Source organism: Salvelinus fontinalis, chromosome 2 (genome assembly GCF_029448725.1).
Source record: "Salvelinus fontinalis isolate EN_2023a chromosome 2, ASM2944872v1, whole genome shotgun sequence".
Lineage (NCBI taxonomy): Eukaryota > Metazoa > Chordata > Actinopteri > Salmoniformes > Salmonidae > Salvelinus > Salvelinus fontinalis.
In genome coordinates this window covers 67802895-67827663 of record NC_074666.1, presented here as the reverse complement: position 1 = coordinate 67827663, position 24769 = coordinate 67802895, and the positions used below count along the sequence as shown (strand labels likewise).

Genomic DNA, 24769 nt, shown 5'->3' with positions numbered 1-24769 from the left:
ATATATTTTCAACATGAGGGGTTAGCTCTTAACATCTGAGTTTCTGAACCCAGAAGCTCAACATCGTGAGACTTCTGAGAACACATGCTTAACAGACCAGAGGGGTGTCCTACTTACTACAAAGCAAGCTAGATCTACTTGGGGTATCTACAGCAAACCAGCTTCAGATAGCTTCACATTCCAGCTCAGGCTTCTTCCATCATACAACAGTATTTATTGCTTGGCCAAATGCAACTAACTCTAGCCGGCTTGTAAATGCACATGGCTAGTCAAACTCAGTGCCACATTCATTTGTGCCTAAATCAAAATAAGAGAAATTCTCTTGCAAATTCGGCCGGCTCTGGTGTGAATTATAAGTGCCATCTTATGTGCTTTTCAATGAACAACAAGTATCTTCCCCCGACTCCTATCGATAAAATAATTGTTTTGTCAAACAAAAGTATTACTGTGCGTGAAGTTTAAAATGGATTCTGTCACTAATAAAATGTGCAATGTGATATTAACACTACTCTTTTTTAACAAACATTTGCTTTCTCCCTAGTTTTCAGACGTCAGCTTCGCCCACGACGGGTTCATGTGAACTACAATCCTGACGCTATGTTTAACATCAATATTCATCGCTTGGGATACGGCTTTCAAAACATATGGCTCTTATTTCATCAGCAATAAATCATCTTTAAATAAAGAGATACTTACTGTGTATTTATTTTTTATTTTTTTTGTACTTACTGTATTAGTTTTGCACAGATACACATAGCTATGGAAGCCCAATATTGGACTAAATGAGCCTAACATTACTTATTAGTTAAAGTATCTTACATTTTAGGTTTAAAGGGCTGTGGAAGCCAAAACAACCAAATAAACGTGAATCGATTCTCAACTGCGGTAACGTTACGGTTCTAGAAATATGAATCCCTGTACTTTCATATCAACTTCACAAATGCTAAATACACAACTACTGTACACTGTTTTAACCGGGTTTAACAGTTGCTGAGGATAGTATTTCAGTGACACATTTGTGGCGTTTGTCTTCAGTTTACACACAGGTAACGTTAGGTGTTCACTCAGACGCAAATAGCTAACATTCATTAGCACAGATAACGTTAGTCCACTGTCTTCTGTTTGTAAACAAGCGCTGTAATATGGATATGGGCTTGTGGAAACCCTATAAAATGGTGTGTATCAATTTAACATTTTAATGTTTTACTATTAGCGTTATTTCTCTGATATGAAATATAAAGTCCTCATGGTTCCACGTTAACGTTACGGTCTTTGCCAATACTAGAAGCGTTAGCTAGCGTCGAGCGTTAGCTACGTCATTAACGCTGGCTAGCTAACGTTACATTATTACTAAATGCTTAAGAGACCCATCTAGCTAGTTACCCGTATCCAACACGATAACGTTAAGTTAGCCAGCTAGGTAACTTACCTTGGTTTGGTAGCTAGCTAGGCTAACGTTAGCCGGCCAGCTATCCACGACCTAGCTAACTGATAGTAGTAGCTTAGCTAGTAGTTTATTACTATACCAATTAGGAACATTACTTTTTTTTGCAGAATGAAAAAAACATTACATTGTGGTTAGCTACCTGTTACAATAGACAGACGTTGAGAGAAAGGACCTTGTTTAACTTATAACACCCCTCGTCCTGGCGATGAACTTCCAGAACCTTCTACTACTTGCACCGCCTACTTTAATGGTGCTTTCAAGACAACTCGGAAAAAACGAGGTCAAACCATGACGTCGGTGATTTTCAGGTCGGGAAGTCGGGGCTATAGAAAGATGCCCGAGTTTCCGACTTGGGATTCCGAATTTGATGGACTTTCCCAGTTCCCAGTTGCCTGGAACGCACTGAAGTCAGAGATTTCCCAATTCAGAATTCCGAGTTGTTTTGAACATGGCATTATTGACAGTGTCGTGTATTCATGGTTGCCAAGGGAAGCCAGGCCTCCCCCAAAAATGACCAAGAAAAAAATATACAATTATTTATCTTTTGTCTCTCTGGGTTTCATAATTTTCCTTACATTCACAAGAGCCCCTCTGTATGTGTAGGCCATCTATCTAATACTGTCTAGTCCAAAAGACCATGACATTGTTGCCACCCCTAGCATTGAATGTAACAGCAAACATTTGGCCTTTTTTTTTTTAAGAAACAGGTATAAAATAATAGCCAATCAGTCTCGAGCTGAACTGAACGAGCTCAAATGTGAATGGTCCTGGCACACCAAAAAAAGTGTCAAGGGGGAAGCCAGTTTGGATTTGTCCTCACTCCTATCAAATCGCATTGAGAGCATACTTCATTGACAGAAACAACTTGACTTGTTGCGTCTTGTGTTGCTGTCCTCAGGTGGCTCGCTAGCTAAAGTTGGCCCTTTCCTAAATTAGCCATGGATGGAGATATAGAAAAACAATACATAATGTAATTAGTAGCTTAAACAGGCATCTTGGTGCATTTGGCATGTCAAAAACAAGTAGTGATGAAGTCAATCTCTATTTTATTAGAACCCCCATTAGCTGTTGCGAAAGTACACATACTAAAGCCTACAAATCAATACATACACACAAAATATCTAGGTCAAATAGGGGAGAGGTGTTGTGCCTTGAGATGTTACGTCATCTATTTTTTTAAACCAGGTTTGCTGTTCATTTGAGGAATATGAGATAGAAGGCAGTTCCATGCAATAATGGCTCTATATAATACTGTACGCTTTCTTGAATTTGTTCTGGATTTGGGGACTGTGAAAAAAACCCGGGTGGCATGTCTGGTGGGGTAAGTGTGCGTGTCAAAGCTGTGTGTAAGTTGACTAACTTACAAACAATTTGGAATGTTCAACACATTAATGTTTCTTATAAAAATACGTGATGCAGTCAGTCTCTCCTCAACTCTTAGCCAAGAGAGACTAGCATTCATAGTATTTAAAATAACCCTCTGATTACAATGAAGAGCAAGATGTGCTGCTCTGTTCTGGGCCAGCTGCAGCTTAACTAGGTTTTTCTTTGCAGCACTTGACCACATGGCTGGGCAATAATCAAGAGAAGACAAAACTAGAGCCTACATGACTTGCTTTTTGGAGTGTGGTGTCAAAAAAGCAGAGCATCTCTTTATTATGGACAGACCTCTCCCCATCTGTATAACCATTGAATCTATATGTTTTGACCATAACAGTTTAGAATCAAGTAATTTAGTCTCCTCAACTTGTTCAACAGCCACACCATGCATTACCAGATCCAGGTGAGGTCTAGAACTTAGGGAATGATTTGTACCAAATATAATGCTCTTAGTTTTAGACATGTTCAGGGCCAGTTTATTACTGGCCACCTGTCACGAGAATTTTCAATCCCAATGATAATAACTATCAATCAATAGCTTTGACCAATCCCCGAGATTTGTAAGACCATGGGTATAATAATAATTAGGCAAAGACTCAGCTTTATGCAAAAGGTTAGTACAGTTTATTCAGAGAACGTTCTAAAGTCAAGAATGCAAACACAGTCTTTATAAAACACTCAAACAAGTTCAAATCTTAAGCTACGCCTTGCTTAGACAGTCAGTGTTTTTCCACTACACAGATACATTGTTTCTTTAATAACCTCTTGACGCTAGGGGTCAGATTATTATTATTTTTTTTAAATAACGTTCCCAAGGTAAACAGACTATTTCTCAGGTCCAGATCGTAGAATATGCATATAATTTATAGATTAGGATAGAAAACACTCAAAAGTTTCCAAAACTGTCAAAATATTGTCTGTGAGTATAACAAAACTGATTCTGCAGGCGAAAACCTCAGAAAATCTAACCCGGAAGTGATTTTTTTTATTTTTTTATCTGTGTTTCCTGGCCCGTCTTTCTTCCATTTAAAGGGGTATCAACGAGATTCCTTTTCCAATGGCTTCCTCAGGCTGTGACCAGGCTTTAGACATAGTTTCAGGCTTTTATTTTGAAAAATGAGCGAAATTTTTCAAAACTAGTCAGGTGTCCTCTGATTAGTTCCTGCGCGCAAGAGGGGTAGCTCTCCATTTTCTTTTTCTCTCTTATTGAATAGGTTACGGTCTGATTGAAATATTATCGATTATGTATGTTAAAAACAACCTGAGGATTGATTATAAAAAACATTGACATGTTTCTACGAACATTACGGATACTTTTTGGAATTTTCGTCGAACGGAACGAGGCTTTCGTTTTCTGAACATAACGCGCAACCCAAATGGCGTTTTTTTGTTATAAGAGTAATATTTATCGAACAAAAATAACATTTGTTGTGTAACTGGGAGTCTCGTGAGTGCAAACATCCGAAGATTATCAAAGGTAAGCGATTAATTTTATTGCTTTTCTGACTTTCGTGACCATGCTAATTTGGGGCTAGCTGTTGTAGCATTGATTGATATACTCACAAAAGCTTGGATTGCTTTCGCTGCAAAGCATATTTTAAAAATCTGACACGATAGGTGGATTAACCTTTCAGGAGCCTCTACCCCGGGTCCGGGAGCACCCCCCCCCCCCCCCACCACACTGATTAGCATCGCTAGCATAGCGTCACAATTAAATAGTAGCATCTAAATATCATTAAATCACAAGTCCAAGACACCTAATGAAAGATACAGATCCTGTGAATAAAGCCACCATTTCAGATTTTTAAAATGTTTTACAGGGAAGACACAATATGTAAATCTATTAGCTAAACACGTTAGCAAAAATCACCATTTTTCTTTGTCCACCATTTTCTCTCAACACCAGTAGCTATCACCAATTCGGCTAAACTAAGATATTGATAGCCACTAACCAAGAAAAAACCTCATCAGATGACAGTCTGATAACATATTCATGGTATAGGATAGGTTTTGTTAGAAAAATGTGCATATTTCAGGTATAAATCATAGTTTGCCATTGCAGCCAGCATCACAAATCTCACCAAAGCTCCTAGAATTACTACAGAGAGCAACGTGTATTACCAATTTACTCATCATAAAACATTTCTTAAAAATACACAGCACATAGCAATGGAAAGACAGAGATCGTGTGAATTCAGACAACATTTCAGATTTTCTAAGTGTTTTACGGCGAAAACACAATAAATCGTTATATTAGCATACCACATATGCAAACGTTACCCGAGCACTGATTCAAGCCAAAGAGAGCGATATCGTTATCATCGCCAAAATATATTAATTTTTTCACTAACCTTCTCAGAATTCTTCAGATGACACTCCTGTAACATCATATTACAACATACATATAGAGTTTGTTCGAAAATGTGCATATTTAGTCACCAAAATCATGGTTAGACAATGACAAAAGTAGCTCAGCTGGTCAGAAAATGTTGTGCACCATATTAGACAGTGATCTAGTCTTATACATAAATACTCATAAACTTGACTAAAAAATACAGGGTGGACAGCGATTGATAGACAATTGAATTCTTAATACAATCGCGGAATTACATTTTTTAAATTATCCTTACTTTTCAATACAGGTTGCGCCAAGCGAAGCTATAGCAAACAAAATGGCGGCATAAGCGTTTAACATTTTTCGACAGAAACACGATTTATCATCATAAATTGTTCTTACTATGAGCTGTTCTCCCATCAGAATCTCGGACAATGAATCCTTTCTTGGGTCTAATCTTCTTTTGGTCGAAAGATGTCCACTTGTCCGTCGAAATGCCCACTAACGTACGACCGGGACCCCGAAACGTGCCCGGAGCTTCAAAGTCTATTACAAAGCAATGCCTCAAAATCGCACTAAACGGTTATAAATTGCTATATAAAATGGTTTAAATTAACTACCTTATGATGTTTCTAACACCTATAACGAGTAAAAAGATGACCGACGCTATATTACTGGCTAAACCAAGGCTTGGAAAAAGGCCAGTCAGATATCCTTCTTGCGTTGAGCGCAGAGTCCAAAGGAACGCTACTTCCGGTATTTGGTGATTTATAGAGCCAATGATTGCGCAATCGACTCCATTCAAATTGTCACCACTTACTGACATCTAGAGGAAGGCGTGGGCAGTGTTTGTATCCTCATAGGATTTACAGTGGCTTTAAAACTGATCTGGAACCAGAGGCCAAGAGTTCTGAAAACTCACTCACTGGGAGGAAAAGTGCTGTAGAATGAGTTCTGTTCCACTCAGAGACATAATTCAAATGGCTATAGAAACTAGAGAGTGTTTTCTATCCATTAATAACAATAATATACATATTGTACGAGCAAGAATTGAGTACTAGGCAGTTTCATCTGTAGAGAAAATTATGCTAATGCGAAACAGCACCCCCTATAGTTGCAAGAAGTTTAACAACAAGCTAAGATGTGTTTTTGTATATTTCACTTGTGATTGCATGATTATAAATACTTTTAGTAATATTTTTGAATCTGATACGTTTGGGAATTTTCTTCTGCCTTTCAGGACCGGAACGAGGCTGTGGTTTTCTGAACATAACGCGCAACCCAAATGGTGTTTTTTTGTAATAAAAGTAATATTTATCGAACAAAAAGAACATTTATTGTGTAACTGGGAGTCTCATGAGTGCAAACATCCGAAAATTATCAAAGGTAAGCGATTCATTTTTATTGCTTTTCTGACTTTCGTGACCATGCTAATTTGGGGCTAGCTGTTGTAGCATTGATTGATACACTCACAAAAGCTTGGATTGCTTTCGCTGCAAAGCATATTTTCAAATTCTGACACGATAGGTGGATTAACAACAAGCTAAGCTGTGTTTTGGTATATTTCACTTGTGATTGCATGATTATAAATATTTTTTGTAATATTTTGCGCCCTGCAATTCAGCGGTCATTTAGGAAAATTATCCCGTAAAAGGGATCCGTAGCGCAGAGAAGTTAATCTGCAACATGTTTCATAATTTTATGCAAGTCTAACAGTTTCTCCCCTCCACGGGTGGAGACAGAATGTCCTGTAAGGAACACAGTAATACAGCTTGTCTGTCGATAGCTCCTCTTATCATTTGTTTCACACTTGCACCCTGTTTACGTCCTAAAAAGGAATTCTGAATAAAACTACACACATCATCAGATTATAGTTTTATGATTCTAATAAATTTCATACAATTATATGGTTTCAGTGTGGAATATTTTTAGTCATTACCATTAAGCATATAATTCCCTTATCAATCCACCCTTAATGACTAAATAATACACACTGATACATCAAACGCCATATGGAAACATAAATGTTATACAAAAATAAACAAAACCATTACATGTATTTACATCAGATACTCATCATCGACTGCTCCAGGCCTATATCCAATTATAACTCTTCCTGCTAGGATTTTTATCATAATCTTCATTACAAAACAGTCTAGGGCCTCCCGGGTGGCGCAGTGGTCTAGGGCACTGCATCACAGTGCTAACTGCGCCACCAGAGTCTCTGGGTTCGCGCCCAGGCTCTGTCGCAGCCGGCCGCGACTGGGAGGTCCGTGGGACGACGCACAATTGGGCTAGCGTCGTCCGGGTTCGGGAGGGTTTGGCCGGTAGGGATATCCTTGTCTCATCCAGCTCCAGCGACTCCTGTGGCGGGCCGGGCGCAGTGCGCGCTAACCAAGGGGGCCAGGTGCACGGTGTTTCCTCCGACACATTGGTGCGGCTGGCTTCCGGGTTGGAGGCGCGCTGTGTTAAAGAAGCAGTGCGGCTTGGTTGGGTTGTGCTTCGGAGGACACATGGCTTTCGACCTTCGTCTCTCCCGAGCCCGTACGGGAGTTGTAGCGATGAGACAAGATAGTAATTACTAGCGATTGGATACCACGAGAATTGGGGAGAAAAGGGGATAAAAATTATATATATTTTTTTTAAACAGTCGAAACATTAAAAATGTTCTCATCCAACATGGGATTCTCGTAAGTGAAGGAACCAGAATCATCTACTAGGTTTGGAACTCTGTATTCGTCATCCCACTGGTCGGGGCTCGGAATCGGTCCGTATCTCACCATCTGTTGCATCATCTTCCTCTCCAGAGTCCTGGAAATGAGACCTCGCATACATGGAATCAAACAACAGCCACATAATACCAACACAGTCATACGGGTGAAGGTTGCCCATAACACAGTGATTATGAAATATTTCCATTTCCCAAACATGCTATCGAACTACCCTGTGAGGGAAGTATCCACCCCAGAGTTCTCTGCTAACTCATGAGCTAATGTGGTCAACCCTGCCAGGGCCTTGGTCACTGATCCGTCTGGAACTGTGTTATTAAAAAATAAACGTACAGCAATGGACTCGAATCATTCTACATACCCCGCCCTTTTCTGCTAATAACATATCGAGAGTCAGTCTATTTTACCTGGTCACTCTTTCTTATAAGTCAGTATCAAATATGGGTTGTTTACAAATATTAACTAAATGTCTCACTGTCTCCCTGTCTGCACTCATGGATTTTTAGAAAAATCAACATGTCTATGGTAGTAATCTCTAAGATTATTACCTAGTTGATGAAGTTCATCTCGATTCCTCTCATTGATCCTGAATTACCACAGATGTCATATGTCCCTGTCCTGTTGGCTTAGAGTATGTTCTAAATACTTAACATAAGTCTACCATTATTAAACTTATTCTTGCTAATTTTATAACCTTATTCAACAACCAACTATAATAATACTATTATATCAATTTCACAGTCTTGTTGTGGTAAATTGATGACACTGCATACAACAACAGCTGATTACCCAAGGGAAAATTCAACTTTGCTAGATTACTAAACATTACTTAAGCCAAAATAGTGGGAGTTTCAAAATAAATTTATGACAGTTTTTTTATAAACCCACTTTCGCCCCATTTTTAACCCATAATTCTCCACGAGAGTGTTGTATAAAAAATACTACTACTGGTCAAAAGATAAAACAAAGTTTCAAATTACATAATCAGATCAAAATCCCTACTCTGAAACCCTCCCCAAAGAAAAATTATTGTACCCTTATGGCCATAGGAAGAGAGACTTAAGGAAGTCTTCTCATCGTCAAAGGTTATGCCCTATCTTTCTTCTCATTGGTTTAAATTACAAATATGTCAAAGAACTATAAACTCCATCATAATTATCCCTTACACAAATTACCTTAAATCAGTATTACAAATGACTTCAAATTCATTATCCAAATTCGCCCTCCCATGAGGCTGATCAGACCACACAGGAGAGCCACGATAGAGGTCAAAAGTCATACCACCCTTTCAAATAAGTATTTCTTACTATATTAGATAAATTAAAGAAAAACCATCAAACATTTTCTACATGTTGTATCCCAGGTTCCCAGAACATTACCTTATCTAAAGAATTTATGTGTTTAATTAAAACTCAGAAAATAAAACTTCTAAAATTCCATATGTATGTGTACCCCTTTAAGATATCGTGGCTCTAGGAAACATTCCAAAGAGAGACAATGAAACCCTCCTTTTCCCAGAAAAGAACAACCACTTGTTCAGCATTCATTATACTGCACTGATTCAGAAACCCAAACGTTGACTACAAACAAAACCTAATAATAATGACAATTCCATTGTACTCCCTCCAATCATTAGTTTAAAACTTCCTCAATGTTTATATGTACTTAATTGAACATGCGCAACCCTTGGATACAATACTGTATTTCAAATCTATGAAATCCCCTACTTAACATACTACTTGACTAGTTTGGCCCAAGCTTGCTTTGCAACATTAAAACACATTCAGTCTGTCTGCAAAACCTCTCTCAAAGTGCTTGATAGGAATACCCTGCCATTAGACACACACAACTGTGATTACTGTGCACTGTCCTGTAAAATAAAATTAACTCAACCTGCAATCCACTTTACTGACCTGCCATTGTTCCATGTAATGGAAACAGATTATAATCTTAGAATACATTAACGTCCTGTTCAAATTCACCGGTGTTACCTAAACAATCAAACCAAGAATCAATAACCAGAAACTATCACAAACTTTTACGATTCAACTATTCAGACCTGAATCCCTTACAGCCAAATATAGCCCAGTGCGCACTACCAACCAGTGATGCCAACCTAGCAATTTTGTTGCTCGATTTAGCAACTTTTCAGACTACCCTGGCCACCTTTTTTTCAATCAGCACCTAGCAACACATTTAGCTACTTTTAAAAATGTATTTGGAACTTTTAGCAACTTTTGAAAAGTGACTCAAAGCTATAATGCACGCATTTTCCCTCTAAATGACACAAACAATTTTCTCTGTCACACACTCAGTCACAACACCGTTGCCTGGCTGCAAAAGTGCATTGTGAGAGACGTCAGCAGCAGGCGCTCAGCTCGTGCACAGGCAGCAGCAATTTCAGCAAATTGCAAATCATTGTTGGCTGACTGCAAGCCAAACCCAATGAATATAGTTGGTCACGAATGTTTGATCTTGAACAGAACTTACAACATCAATCAACATCTCTCAATCAAAATTGTACAGCCAGAAGTACAGAAAAGAGTGGGAGTCTGTACCTGAACAAATTTCAAATCAATTTGAGTAACGTTATGTGTGAAAAGGTCCTTGTTCTTATTCTGACTAAAACTACACACATCATCAGATTATAGTTTTATGATTCTAATAAATTTCATGGTTTCAGGGTGGAATATTTTTAGTCATTACCATTAAGCATATAATTCCCTTATCACCACCCATTCCAAAACTCTCTGCAACTCCTTGCATTGGCATGCAGTCATGGCTGAACACAGAGTACAGGAGGGGGCTGAGCACGCACCCCTGTGGGGCCCCCGTGGTGAAGATCAGCGTGACGGAGTTGTTGTTGCCTACCTTCACCACTTGGGGTAATCCCGTCAGGAAGTCCAGAAACCAGTTTCATAGGGAGGGGTTCAGACCCAAGACACTGAGCTTAGTGATGAGCTTGGAGGACACTATGCTGTTGAAGGCTGAGCTGTTGTTGATGAACAGCATTCTTACATAGGTATTTATCTTGTTTAGGTGGGATAGGGCAGTATGCAGTGCAATGGCTGTGGATTATGTTGTCCATGCATTTGTTGGGGCGATATACAAATTGTAATGGGTCAGGTAAGGTGGAGGTAATAATAACAATTTCAGATATTTGACTGAGTTACAGTTCATATAAGCAAATTAGTCAATTTAAATACATTCATTAGGCCCTACTCTATGGAGTTCACATGACTGGAAATACAGATATAAATCTGTTGGTCACAGATACTGTACCTTAAAAAAAGTAGGGGTGTGGATCAGAAAACCAGTCAGTATCTGGTGTGACCACCATATGCCTCATGCAGCGCGACACATCTCCTTCGCATAGAGTTGATCAGTTGATCAATCAACACTGTTGATTGTGGCCTGTGGAATGTTGTCCCACTACTCTTCAATGGCTGTGTGTGAAGTTGCTGGATGTTGGCGGAATCTGGAACACACTGTCGTACATGTCAATGCGGCGCATCCCAAACATGCTCAATGATTGACATGTCTGGTGAGTATGAAGGCCATGGTAGAACTGGGACATTTTCAGCTTGCAGGAATTGTGTACAGATCCTTGCAATATGGGGCAATGCAACATGTAACATGCATTATCATACTGACACATCAGGTGATGGCGGTGGATGAATGGCACGACAATGGGCCTCAGGATCTTGTCACGGTATCTCTGTGCATTCAAATTGCCATCGATAAAATGCAATTCTGTTCATTGTCCGTAGCTTATGCCTGCCCATACCATAACCCCACCGCCACCATGGGGAACTCTGTTCACAAGGTTGACAGGTTGTGAGGTGTGCGTAATGATGAGTGCCAGGTGTGCGTAATGATGAATCCCAGGACCTGTGGTGTCAGGTCGGATGGTATGGAGCAGCACGGGATGAGGGTCAAGGACCAGTAACACATCTGTAAATGGTATTCTTAATGTCTCCTCGGGTCTCTACCGAATTAGGTAAATCCACTTTTAGTTTTAATGCACCTCATTGCTGGAACCAACTGCAAAATACACTGCAATTGGACGCTCTGATGGAACTTGGGCAATTTAAAATGGTGCTATGTTTAGGTCTGAATTGATTAAAATTGTATTTATTTTACCTTTATTTAAACAAGAAGTCACAATTTAGACAAGAAGTCACCATTTAGACCAGGGTCTCTTTTGCAAGGGACCCCTGCACATACAATTCATAGACAAATCAAAAATACAGCACAATAAAAAATACAGCCACATTCCTTAGCAAACAGATATTGCAAATGCCTTAGACGAAAGAAAGAATTGTGCTGCCATGTTTGTAGACTTGTCAAAAGCGTTTGATACTGTAGACAGTGTTATTCTGTTGAATAAGCGGCCCTCGATAGGTTTGGTAGTGATGCTTGCCGATGGTTTCATAATTATCTCAATGACAGAACTCAGGCCATCTGTAACAGCTATCGTCATATTCTTCCTCCTCCTCGGACGAGGAGAGGCGAGACGGATTGGACCAAAACGCAGAGTGGTTAGGGTTCATAATGATTTATTATAACGAAACTGAAACTGACTTCCAAAACAAATTAACGAAGTGCATAAACCTATACAGTACCGTGTGGTGCAACAAACACAGACACGGAAACAAACACCCACAAAACACACGTGAAACCCAGGCTGCCTAAGTATGATTCTCAATTAGGGACAACGATTGACAGCTGTCTCTGATTGAGAATCATACCCGGCCAAACACAAACATCCCAACATAGAAAATCAAACATAGACAAACCCACCCAACTCACGCCCTGACCAACTAAATAAATACAAGAAAAAGGAAAACAGGTCAGGAACGTGACATAACCCCCCCTTAAGGTGCGAACTCCGGGCGCACCAGCATAAACTCTAGGCGAGGGTCTGGGTGGGCGTCTGTCCACGGTGGCGGTTCTGGCGCTGTTCGTGGTCCCCACCCCACCATAGTCAAACCCCACTTCCGTGGCCTCCTCCCAATGGCCACCCTCCATGTCAATCCCACTATACCAAAGGGCAGCACCGGACTGAGGGGCAGCTCCGGACTGAGGGGCAGCACCGGACTGCGGGGCGAATCCTGGCTGGCTGGCTCTGGCGGATCCTGGCTGGCTGGCTCTGGCGGATCCTGGCTGGCTGGCTCTGGCGGATCCTGGCTGACTGGCTCTGGCGGATCCTGGCTGGCTGGCTCTGGCGGCTCCTGGCTGGACGGCTCTGGTGGCTCCTGGCTGGACGGCTCTGGCGGCTCCTGGCTGGACGGCTCTGGCGGCTCGGGACAGACGGACAGCGCTGGGCAGGCAGACAGTTCAGACAGCGCTGGGCAGGCAGACAGTTCAGACAGCGCTGGGAAGGTAGGCAGTTCAGACTCAGGCTGCGCTGGAGAGGAGGAAGGCTCTGACAGCGCTGGACAGGTGGGAGCAGCTGGAGAGAGAGCCCAGGGTCCTTTGCCGTCCAGAATCTCCTCCCACGTCCACGAGTCCTGTGTCCTCGGTCTCTGCTGCTGCTGCTGTCTGTTCCCACTCTGCTTGATCCTCTTGGGGTGGGTGTTTCTGTAACTGCTAGCATCATATTCTTCCTCCTCCTCGGACGAGGAGAGGCGAGACGGATTAACTAAATAAATACAAGAAAAAGGAAAACAGGTCAGGAACGTGACACCATCAAGGTAGATGGGTTCAAATCTGAGTTCCTTGAGTTACATAAAGTGGTGCCCCAAGGTTCGATACGTGGCCCACTACTGTTTACAATCTATATAAATAACATTGGAAATGGTGTAAAAAAATATATTTATTTGTATGCAGATAATAGTGTTGTATTCCATTGCTCCATCGGTTGGCCAAGCCTTTTCACATTTGAAGTCTGATTTTCAAGCATATGAGAGGTCACTATTATTGTATCTAAAGTTAGTGCTAAATGCAAAGTCCCATAACGTATATTTAAATTAATTTGTAATGACTAGTTTGAACGGTACACAAATTGTGTTCCTTCCTACAGATATCTTGGTATCTGGCTTGATGACAAACTGTCATTTAAAAAACATGTCACTGAGCTGGTAAAGAAGTTGAAGTTCTTTTACAGAAACAAAGCATGTCAGACTTTTGTTAATTTGAAGGAAATTGTCCAGGCTTTTTTTTACGTCTATTTTCGATTATGAGGATATTATCTACACTCTAAAAAGAAAAAGTTCCTGGAGTATCTTTACGGGTTCTTCAAATTGAAACTGTGGAGGAACCCCTGTAAGTTCTTTGAAGAAACTTTTAGGGGTTATTTAAATAATCCCTTTTAATGGCTCCCCTCCCCTCCCCTATTATTATTAATAATGATAATACACATAACAATAGCAAAATATTTTTGTTCTCAGTGTTTATTAAGATTTTAGTGGCAAAGCAGAATTAAACAAATCCAAATATGAGGTAAACTCCAATGGATATATCCTCTGGCGTGTTTTGTATTTGTATTTATTATGGATCCCCATTACTCTTCCTGGGGTCCAGAAAAATTAAGGCAGTTTATACAATTTTAAAACATTACAATACATTCACAGATTTCATAACACACTGTGTGCCCTCAGGCACCTACTCCACCACTACCACATATCTACAGTATTAATTCCATGTGTATGTATAGTGTGTATATTATTGTGTATGTATAGTGCGTATGTTATCGCGTGTGTGTGTGTGTGTGTGTGTGTGTGTGTGTGTGTGTGTGTGTGTGTGTGTGTGTGTGTGTGTGTGTGTGTGTGTGTGTGTGTGTGTGTGTGTGTGTGTGTGTGTGTGTGTATGCATGTGTCTGTGCCAATGTTTGTGTTGCTTCACAGTCCCCGCTGTTCCACAAGGTGGTTTTTTAAATATATTTTTAAAATATATTTTTACTGCTTACTTGATGTGGAATAAAGTTCCATGTAGTCATGGCTCTATGTAGTACTGTACACCTCCCATAGTCTGTTCTGGACTTGGGGACTGTGAAGAGACCTCTTGTGGCATGTCTTGTGGAGTATGCATGGGTGTCCGAGCTGTGTGCCAGTAGTTTAAACAAAAAACTCAGTACATTCAGCTTGTCAACACTTCTTATAAAAACAAGTAGTGATGAAGTCAATCTCTCATCCACTTTGAGCAATGAGAGATTGACATGCATATTATTAATATCAGCTCTCAGTGTACATCCAAGGGCCAGCCATGCTGCCCTGTTCTGAGCCAATTGCAATTTTCCTAAGTCCTTTTTTATGGCACCTAACCACACGACCGAACAGTAGTCAAGGTGCGACAAATCTAGGGCATGTAGGACCTGCCTTGTTGATAGTGTTGTGAAGAAGGCAGGTCATCACTTTATTATAGACAGACTTCTCCACATCTTAGCTAATACTGCATCAATATGTTTTGACCATGACAGTTTACAATCTAGTGTTACTCCAAGCAGTTTAGTCATTTCAACTTGCTCAATTTCCACATTATTTATTACAAGATTTAGTTGAGATTTAGGCTTTAGTGAGTGTTTTGTTCCAAATACAATGCTTTTAGTTTTAGAAATATTTAGGGATAACTTATGTTAATGTGCTGATGTTCTCTGTATCCATAGTGTCATGGAAAATTGCAAGATGATGTTATATTGCTTGTAAGATGATGTTATAATGTTTATATTACATTATAATAGTTGTTACATTTGACAGAATAGAGTATTGTATGTGTTCCACTGAGGATGGGCATCTATGAGATAGCACTGGCAGAGGAGATTTACGATGTCTTTGGGTAATGAAGCCTAAAGAGCATTCCAGATAGTAAAGGTAATGTTTTCGTGCCAGACACTGGTCTTTACAATGAGAACTGTTGACACAGCAGTAACTGTCTGCTATGTTTTATAGATATCTTTCATACAAATCTTAACCTTAGTGAACTGTTCCTAAGATCTGTGGTTCGTCTTGTAAGTTGAGAGGGGTGTATCTTGGCTATAAAAGATCTTTGTATTTTTCTGTAGTCACTTTCAATGGTTCATCATAGATAGTGAATTGTTGAAAGTCAAAGGCTAAAGCTTAAAGCTTATTAAAGATGTAGTTTAAGTATAACTCTGACTGGTGTGTAGTTTGTAACTCTCCTCATTTGGTAATACAGGAAAATGCCATGACATTTGGCGACGGGGATGGGAAGTGAATCATCACTCGGTGACCGCTCCTGAAGATCTGGGCAAATCGTGCACGAGGGATCCCTCAAACTTGGGATCTCAGGGAAACCACACTTCGGGAACGAAGCAGATGGACCCACCTTTGATCTGAGAGGCAGCGAGCTGAGTGGATACCACATCTCAAACTTATTTTTTTAAAGAAAGAGGTGAGCGAACCACACTTGAAGTCGAGTTTTTAGAAAAGCCTCTATTACGTGGGCTCTGAGTGTGTATTCCTTTGTGAGGAGGGCACCTTGGAGGCATAAGCAGGGCTGAGTCAGAGGAGAATAATCTGAGAGTTTGTAGCGGATCTCCTCTTCGTCTGAGGAAGAGTAGGAAGGATCGGACCAATGTGCAGCGTGGTAAGTGTTTGTCATTTTATTAAAATGCACTGAACACTAAAATACAAAATAAACAAACAAAGAACAACTGAAACAGTTCCGTCTGTTAACTAACACAAAGACAGAAAACAACTACCCACAAATCATAGTAGGAAAACAGGCTACCTAAGTATGGCTCCCAATCAGAGACAATGATAGACAGCTGCCTCTGATTGGGAACCACACCAGGCCAAACACATAGAAACACAACAACATAGAAAAAGAACATAGACTGCACACCCCAAGTCACTCCCTGACCAAACTAAAGTAGAGACATAAAAAAGGAACTAAGGTCAGGACGTGACAGAGTTTGCGGACTCAAAGATACTCTGCTATTGGTCGGTTGCGGGCGACCTAGAGCCGTCCTGACACTGAATTGATCACAGTGGGGATTGGTGCGGTCTGTGGTGGTGAAGGGCCAGGGTGACTGTGTGTTCTGTGTGAAACACGGTACTTGGTGAAGCCCTATTGGAAGAAGGACCTCGTTCTGAAAGTGTCTGTGTGACTGTCTAAATGACCCTCAGAGGTGGTGAATTCCAATTATTTTAAATGTGCTAGCCAGGTATGCCCTTGGTTACTCTGTGTGAATATTTTGTTTTGGGATCACTAGGTAATCTTTGTAGGAGCGTTCTGTATGAGCGCGGTAGGTTGACTCTGTGTGGGTAACCTTTTAATTATGTTCTGATGTTCTGTGTGAACATCTGACCAGTTCTTTGTGATCATATGACCAATCCTGTGTGGGTGATCCTTAAAGTTCTGTGTGAGTACCTAAGAATTTCTTACGTATTATATGGATTCTATGAATATATGAAAATATGATAAATTGTATGTGTGTATAATCGATTACTAGTGATATCGATGAAAGTAATGCTGAGAATATAATTATATACAATTTAAACCACCCATTCGTAGACCTACGTAGGTTTTGAGTTGGTATCTTTAATGGATCATTTGATAAAGATGAGGATTTAAGCACTATTAAACTGTCTACAAAATCTGGGAAATTGTGCTCAAGAAACTGATTGGAATGTGTCCACTTTTGGTTATCTTACCCTAACAATGTAACTATAAATGCTTATTGGATTATCTCCGTCTGGGTACAACATTTGAAATAAAACTGCCCTTAAGGTCTGAAACCAGTATGAGAGGAGTTGCGGGATTTATTGAATAAACCGTTTTCCATAAAGTTAGAGCGAATTAAGATGGAATCTCGACGTAATTTATAATGTCATACAAAGCCTAGTGTATACATCAAAGTAATTATCATTGCGTGATTAATGTGATGTAGTAAAGTAATTGAAATACGTTGCATGAGAAAACAACATAACCTACATATAGTAAAAGGTTCAAGATCTGTTTCCTAGTCTATGAATGTCGAATTTACTCTTTGATTGCTAATCTATTCATTTGGCATGTGAGAATCATCGCCGGAGTAACGCTTGGACCTTTAAATTAGGGCTATTTTCTGGGAATTGTCTCGGTAGTACGTGCTTGATTTTATGATTACAGACAATTGTTAAGTGGGTTTATTTACGGGGAGTCTTAGTTATTAAAATAGCATTGGTGGTTCAGTTGTAGACCCCAGTTCGGTTCCCAGCCAATGCACTTACTAAAATCTAAGTTTCTGATTGTAATTCAACTATTTGGTATATTTTGACTGGAGAGATACGGTCGCTAGTGTTTGTTTAAGATATAAACTGAACGTTTTAATAGCTTGTTTGGTACAAATTGAAAGACGAAATCATTCAACTTAAATAGCGAGGTGAGTTTGATGTGATACATTGTCTGTTGCCTAAATGGTCTGCTGAAATAACATATTGAGAAGAATAGGAGTCGTATTTAAATAACTGAATCAAGGAAGAGACAGTTACCTAAATCTAATGAATAATTTTGGCGCTGTACATGTTATTTTTAAAGTCTTGGACATTTCATAAGTGTGAAGCCGAAAGAGAAGAGAAAGTTGTAAAGTTTGGTTTTAATCTTACGAGAGATGTAAGGCCGAACGTTGTTTGAGTAGGGGTTATATTTTTGCCCACTGGTAAAAAAAATAGGAGTTGGGCTGAAAGTGATTCAGGTGTGAATAAGGAAACATTTTGTGATAAAGTATTCTGATGATTATTGATTCTTGGTTTAATTGTTTAGGTAACACCAGTGAATTTGAGCAGGAAGTTATTGTATTCTAACATTATAATCTGTTGCCATTACGTGGAATAATGTCAGGTCATTAAAGTGGATTGCAGTTTGGGTAATTTTTATTTTTACAGGGACAGTGCACATTACTCACAGTTGTGTGTGTCTAATGGCAGGGTATTCCAGACATGGGAAGCTCTCACACTGAAAGCAGATTGACTAAAGGTGCTTTTCTTTAAAACTTCTCTAGGATAGGGGGCAGCATTTTCACGTTTGGATGAAAAGCATGCCCAAATTCAACTGCCAGCTACTCATCCCCAGAAGATATGATATGCATATTATTAATATATTTGGATAGAAAACACTCTGAAGTTTCTAAAACGGTTTGAATCATGTCTGTGAGTATAACAGAACTTATTTAGCAGGCGAAACCCCGAGGACAAACCAATTCCGATTTCTTTTTGAGGTCACTCTCTTTTCAATGAGGTTTCATTGGGAATCCCGGCTTCTAAGAGACCTTCTTGCAGTTCCTACCGCTTCCACTGGATGTCAACCGTCTTTAGAAATTGGTTGAGGTTTTTCCTTTGAGAAATGAAGAAGTAGCCATGTTCAGAATGAGGCTCCAGTGAAGTGTACCGTTTGTTAGAGGCGCGTGACCAGAAAGCATGCTACACATTGTTTTCCTCCAGGAAATGGAAACACAGATCATCCCGTCTTCAATTTTATCGATTAATTACGTAAAAAAATACCTAAAGTTATATTACAAAAGTAGTTTGAAAAGTTTGGACAAAGCTTACAGGTAACTTTTGAGATATTTTGTAGTCACGTTGTGCAAGTTGGAAACAGTGTTTTTCTGGATCAAACGCGCCAAATAAATTGACATTTTGGATATACAGTGGGGAGAACAAGTATTTGAACCACTGCCGATTGTGCAGGTTTTCCTACTTACAAAGCATGTAGAGGTCAAACAAAAATCCAGAAAATCACATTGTATGATTTTAAGTAATTAATTTGCATTTTATTGCATGACATAAGTATTTGATCACCTACCAACCAGTAAGAATTCCGTCTCTCACAGACCTGTTAGTTTTTCTTTAAGAAGCCCTCCTGTTCTCCACTCATTACCTATATTAACTGCACCTGTTTGAACTCGTTTGGTGAGTTTTCCATTTGTTTTAGTGCCAAGGTATCTTAACTTCTCTAGGGTAGGGGGCAGCATTCGGAATTTTGGATGAAATGCATGCCCAAATTAAACTGCCTGCATCTCGGGCCCAGAATATATGATATGCATGTAACTAGTAGAGTGGATAGAAAACTCTCCAAAGTTTCCAAAACTGTTAAAATAGTATCTGTGAGTAAAACAGAACTGATTTGGCAGGCAAAAACCTGAGAAAAATCCATTCAGGAAGTAGTTTTTTTTGTTGGTTTTGTAGTTTTCTATTCAATGCCAATACAGTATCCATTGACTTAGGACTCAAAATGCAGTTTCTATGCCTTCCACTAGATGTCAACAGTCTTCAGAAAATATTTCAGGCTTGTATTCTGAAAAATGAAGAAGTAAGAGCAGTCTGAATGAGTGGACCCTGCCGTGTCACAGAGCTTTTTCCTGCGCAAGACAGAGAGAGTGCGTTTCTTGTTTACATTTTATATTGACGACGTTATTGTCCGGTTGAAATATTATTGATTATTTAGGCTAAAAACAACCTGAGGTTTGAATATAAACATCGTTTGACATATTTCTATGAACTTTACGGCAAATTTTTTTTTGTCTTCCTGTTTTTACTGCGTTTTAGCCTGTGGATTACTGAAGAAAACGTGCGAACAAAACAGAGGTTTTTGGGTATAAAGATACTTTATCGAACAAAAATAACATTTATTGAGTAAATGAATGTCTGCTGATTGCAACCATATGTAGATCATCAAAGGTAAGAGATTAATTTTATCTCTATTTCTAAATTGTGTAACTGATCTAGCTGGCTGGCTACTGTTTGTAATGATTTGTCTAGTGGGCTATGTTCTCATAATCCTAATGTATGCTTTCGCCGTAAAGCATTTAAAAAATCTGACACCGTGGTTGGATTCACAAGCAGTTCATCTTTAAACCTATGTAAAATATGTTTTGTTTTCTGAATTTTTATAATGAGTATTTCTGTATACGAATTTGGCGCCCAGCAGTTTCACTGGCTGTTGAAGAGGTGGGACGCTACCGTTTCACGTGCCCAAGAGAGGTTAAAGGGGCACGCACGCACATGGAATTTTTATTTTATGAGTTTTAATTAAACACGTGAATTATTTTGATAAAGGAATGTTCTGGGAACCTGGGATACAACATGTAGGAAATCTTTGACTATTTTTTTTGTCTATTTGTCTAATATAGTAAGAAACACTTCTTTGAAGGGTTTGTATGACCTATGACCTCTATCATGACTTGCCGTTGTGGCTTGATCACCCTCATTGGAAAGCCATTTGGATAATGGTTTTAAGGTCATTTGTAATACCGATTTCAAGGTAATTTGTGTAATTGATAAATATGATTGAGTTTATAGTTCTTAGCATTGCTTTTAACTAAGGGTATGATGCTTTAAGTCTATTTTCCTATGACCATATAGGTCAAATAATTTTTCTTTGTGGAGTTTTTCAGAGTAGTGATTTTAATTTGATTAGTTTAGTTGAAATGTTGTTTTATCTTTTGTACCAGTAGAAGTTTTGTTTTATACATTACTCTCATGGAGAGAGTTATGTGTTAAACATGGGGGAGGATTCAGTTCTTTGAGGTTTTGAATTGAAGTTTACACACCTTGAGTGATATGTGAAGGAGTGTATTGTTGTGTTGTTTATTCTATTCTATTCCCGATGGGTTATAGGTCTAACATCCTGATCCCTTGGCTATACGATGGAGTTGACAGTGTGATGGGGAGTATAAGCTAATTTGAAAGAATAGTTTCAATAGAATGTGTTGTTATTCTTTTTGAAATATGTTTAGACATTTGTATTAAGAATAATTGGTAAAAGTAATAATTTATCATGTAGTTAATGAACTGAACTAAACTGTTGTGCTGATCTGTTCTTTCGAGGTTATCAGGAAAAGTGACATCAGACGGTATCTTAATGCATGGAAGAGATAATTGAACTGAACAGTGTGTATACCTCAAATCCCCCTCTAACTGGATGAAGAAGAGTGACAAAGGCGTTGAATAAGGCCCTGTCCGAACCACTTCTACCGAGAGAAGGGAGCCGAGCCAGAAATCGGTGTACAGTATCCGATCTAAGCTATCAACTGCTTTTCTTTCATGTTTCTCTCAGGAGTGTGAGAGGAGTCCACGTGGAGTGAGCATGGAGAGAAATCTGTTCTAAACTTCTCTTATGTTGCTGGTATATTGGTTGACGAATGGACAAGACATAATGGGTGGTAAAGGTGAGACATTGAAATTGGGACATTATCATGGGACATCCACTTTGAACTGTAAAGCTATCTGAAGAAGAACGAAAAGGACGCCAGAAGAATCAGTGCCTGAAGGAGGAGGGTGGTCAACTGTACCAAAAAATTGTTTTAGACTTTTGTGGTTTCAGGTTGATTGTAGAGGTCTACACCACATAAAATTATAGTAATTTAGATTAAGAATGCATTGAGATACTGATCTGTATTATAATAGTCATAAAAAAGTTAATTGTAGAATTATGGGATAATTATACTGGATGTTATTATATATGTACATTCTGCCAATGTCAATGTGTTAAATTGATTTTTTTTTTTTACTTTGAGTGATAGGACCAATTTGAATCACTGAGCAATGTCATTCTACATTTTGGTTGGATAATTAACTGGATTCTAATTATGATTTTATTTGGAAATTGAATGATTTTTAAAACTGAAGGATTGTTTTGGTTGTTGTTATGAACTAAAGATGTTGAAGCTATTATAAGCATGTCATGGTGAATGGAGGGGGTGAACTCTGATTTGGAGAATGAAAATGATCCTAATCTATTTGATCTATAGGCATTGCCTTATAAATAGTGGAATCATGATGCTTGTCTTGGGTCATGTTCATTAGGCACCAAGGGGATACATTTTACTTTAACTAGGAGTCATTACCTGGATTTGTTCAACAATATAAGCACATTTTTGTTTCTGGAATGGAAATAGTCATTTCCAACATACTATGCTGATCCATTGGAGTGTGATAGATTAATAAAATAATCTAAAGTTAACTTCATTGTTGCATGCACTGCATTATGCATTAAACGTGCTTTTCACTGTCTATGGAAAATATAGCTTTGAATCTCATAAACTGTATGTATTTTTTGTTTTTCTTTGTGGGTTCGTGCATGTGACTGTGTATCTTAACCTTCCCAGAAGCATGCTAGAGTGCTTAGAAAATGTGTTGGGGATTGAAATAAGAGACAGTGCTGAGTTTCTTGGAATGAAGCTGGTGTCGTGGCAATTTCCTGTATTACCAAATGATGAGAGAGTAAACCACACACCAGTCAGAGTTATACTTAAACTTCACCTTTAATAATCATTAAGCTTTTGCAGTAGCATTTGACTTTCAACATTTCAGTATCTCTAATGAAAGTTGAGAGTGCCTAACATAATGGCAACTGAGATATTTTATAGCAAAGATCCACCCCCTAGTCGACATGACAAACCACAGATATTAGGAACTGCTTCACAAAGAAAGACTTTTACTTTAGAGAGGAGTATCCCATACAGAGACAGCATTCGCTATAAATTATCGTTCAGTTTGATCTCCTAAACAAGGTTCTAATCTCATCCTTGATACTTCATTGTCTATGAAAACATTACCTCATCCAATGGCATATATCAATTGTCAATCCTAGATACTCCCAAACCTGGACAAACTCAAAATCAGACAGTGAGCCTCTTAAGTCAAATACTAGGTCAAGATAAGGGCAACCTCAGAGGGGAAATACAATGGTTCCAGACACAGCCATACTCTTTCCCTCAATGAGAAAAGTAGGGAGTGACTGGCATACAGACATTGTATGAGATAGCGACAATGGTTCCCCATTAATAACACCATCCCTTCACATGGTTTAGGAATAGTTACATTGACATATGAAGACAAGCCTGACCTCTCCCCTCTCTGCGCCCCAATGTGACTAATCCCTAGCAGAGAAGTGATAACTGCAACTACCAACCCTATAGACAAAGGGAATGATTTTAATGACAAGTATCTCACAAGCATATGATGAAAATAAAATATCTTATCTATGTTACCCAACTCATTCTGATTCATCCCCAACACTGGTCATGTGCAGGAACCCCATGCAATGAGTTATTATTTTGTGATTTTTGGTTTATGTAGAATATATGTATTTTCTATGTAAATGGTTATTCTCTTAAATCTTGTAATTTTCTTTTAAGTTGAGAATATTCTCAAAATGGGGGAGATGTCATGGAAAATTGCAAGATGATGTTATAATGCTTGTAAAATGATATTATAATGCTTGTATTACATTATAATAGTTGTTACATTCAACAGAATAGAGTATTGTATGTGTTCCACTGAGGATGGGCCTCAATGAGATAGCACTGACAGAGGAGATTTACGATGTCTTTGGGTAATGAAGCCTAAAGAGCATTCCAGATAGTAAAGGTAATGTTTTCGTGCTATACCGTACCAGGGTGAGACGGGTTCCAGTTTGGAGTAGGAGGGGGCCAGAGACTGGTCTTTACAATGAGAACTGTTGACACAGCAGTAACTGTCTGCTATGTTTTATAGAATTCTTTCATACAAATCTTAACCTTGTGAACTGTTCCTAAGATCTGTAGTTTGTCATGTAAGTTGAGAGGGGTGTATCTTGACTATAAAAGATCTTTGTATTTTTCTGTAGTCACTCTCAATGGTTCATTATAGATAGGCTAAAGCTTAAAGCTTATTAAAGATGTAGTTTAAGTATAACTCTGACTGGTGTGTAGTTTTTAACTCTCCTAATTTGGTAATACAGAAAATGCCATCACATTAGCCAGAATGATTTTGCAGTGCATGGTGATTAAACAGGTTTCCTGTTACATTCATCAGAGGTGTAGTCTGTGAATCCAAGCAATAGTAATTAAAACAGATGAATAACAAACACATTTTTTATTTATAGCTTGGTTTTTGTAGTGAATGTGAATGAAAAAAACTGTTTTGAGAATGGTTTTCATACACATAACCTTGT

The 24769-nt window shown here is 39.0% G+C and overlaps 1 protein-coding gene and 1 long non-coding RNA gene across 6 annotated transcripts in view; one reads left to right on the top strand and one right to left on the bottom strand.

The window, feature by feature from the left end:
- The window catches only part of dnaja1 (DnaJ heat shock protein family (Hsp40) member A1), a 45784-nt gene extending 43995 nt beyond the window's left edge, over positions 1 to 1789 (bottom strand). The window contains exon 1 of one of the 5 annotated variants that reach the window (XM_055883438.1): positions 1587 to 1789. The gene's annotated coding sequence lies outside the window, so the exon portion shown is untranslated. The other 4 variants (XM_055883429.1, XM_055883421.1, XM_055883402.1 and 1 more) reach the window with 4 other exon arrangements.
- Positions 959 to 24499, top strand: LOC129824106 (uncharacterized). Its single transcript, XR_008754714.1, has 3 exons — positions 959 to 1175; positions 16028 to 16243; positions 21451 to 24499. It is a non-coding gene; the product is annotated as an uncharacterized LOC129824106 (long non-coding RNA).
- The last annotated feature ends 270 nt before the right edge of the window (positions 24500 to 24769 follow it).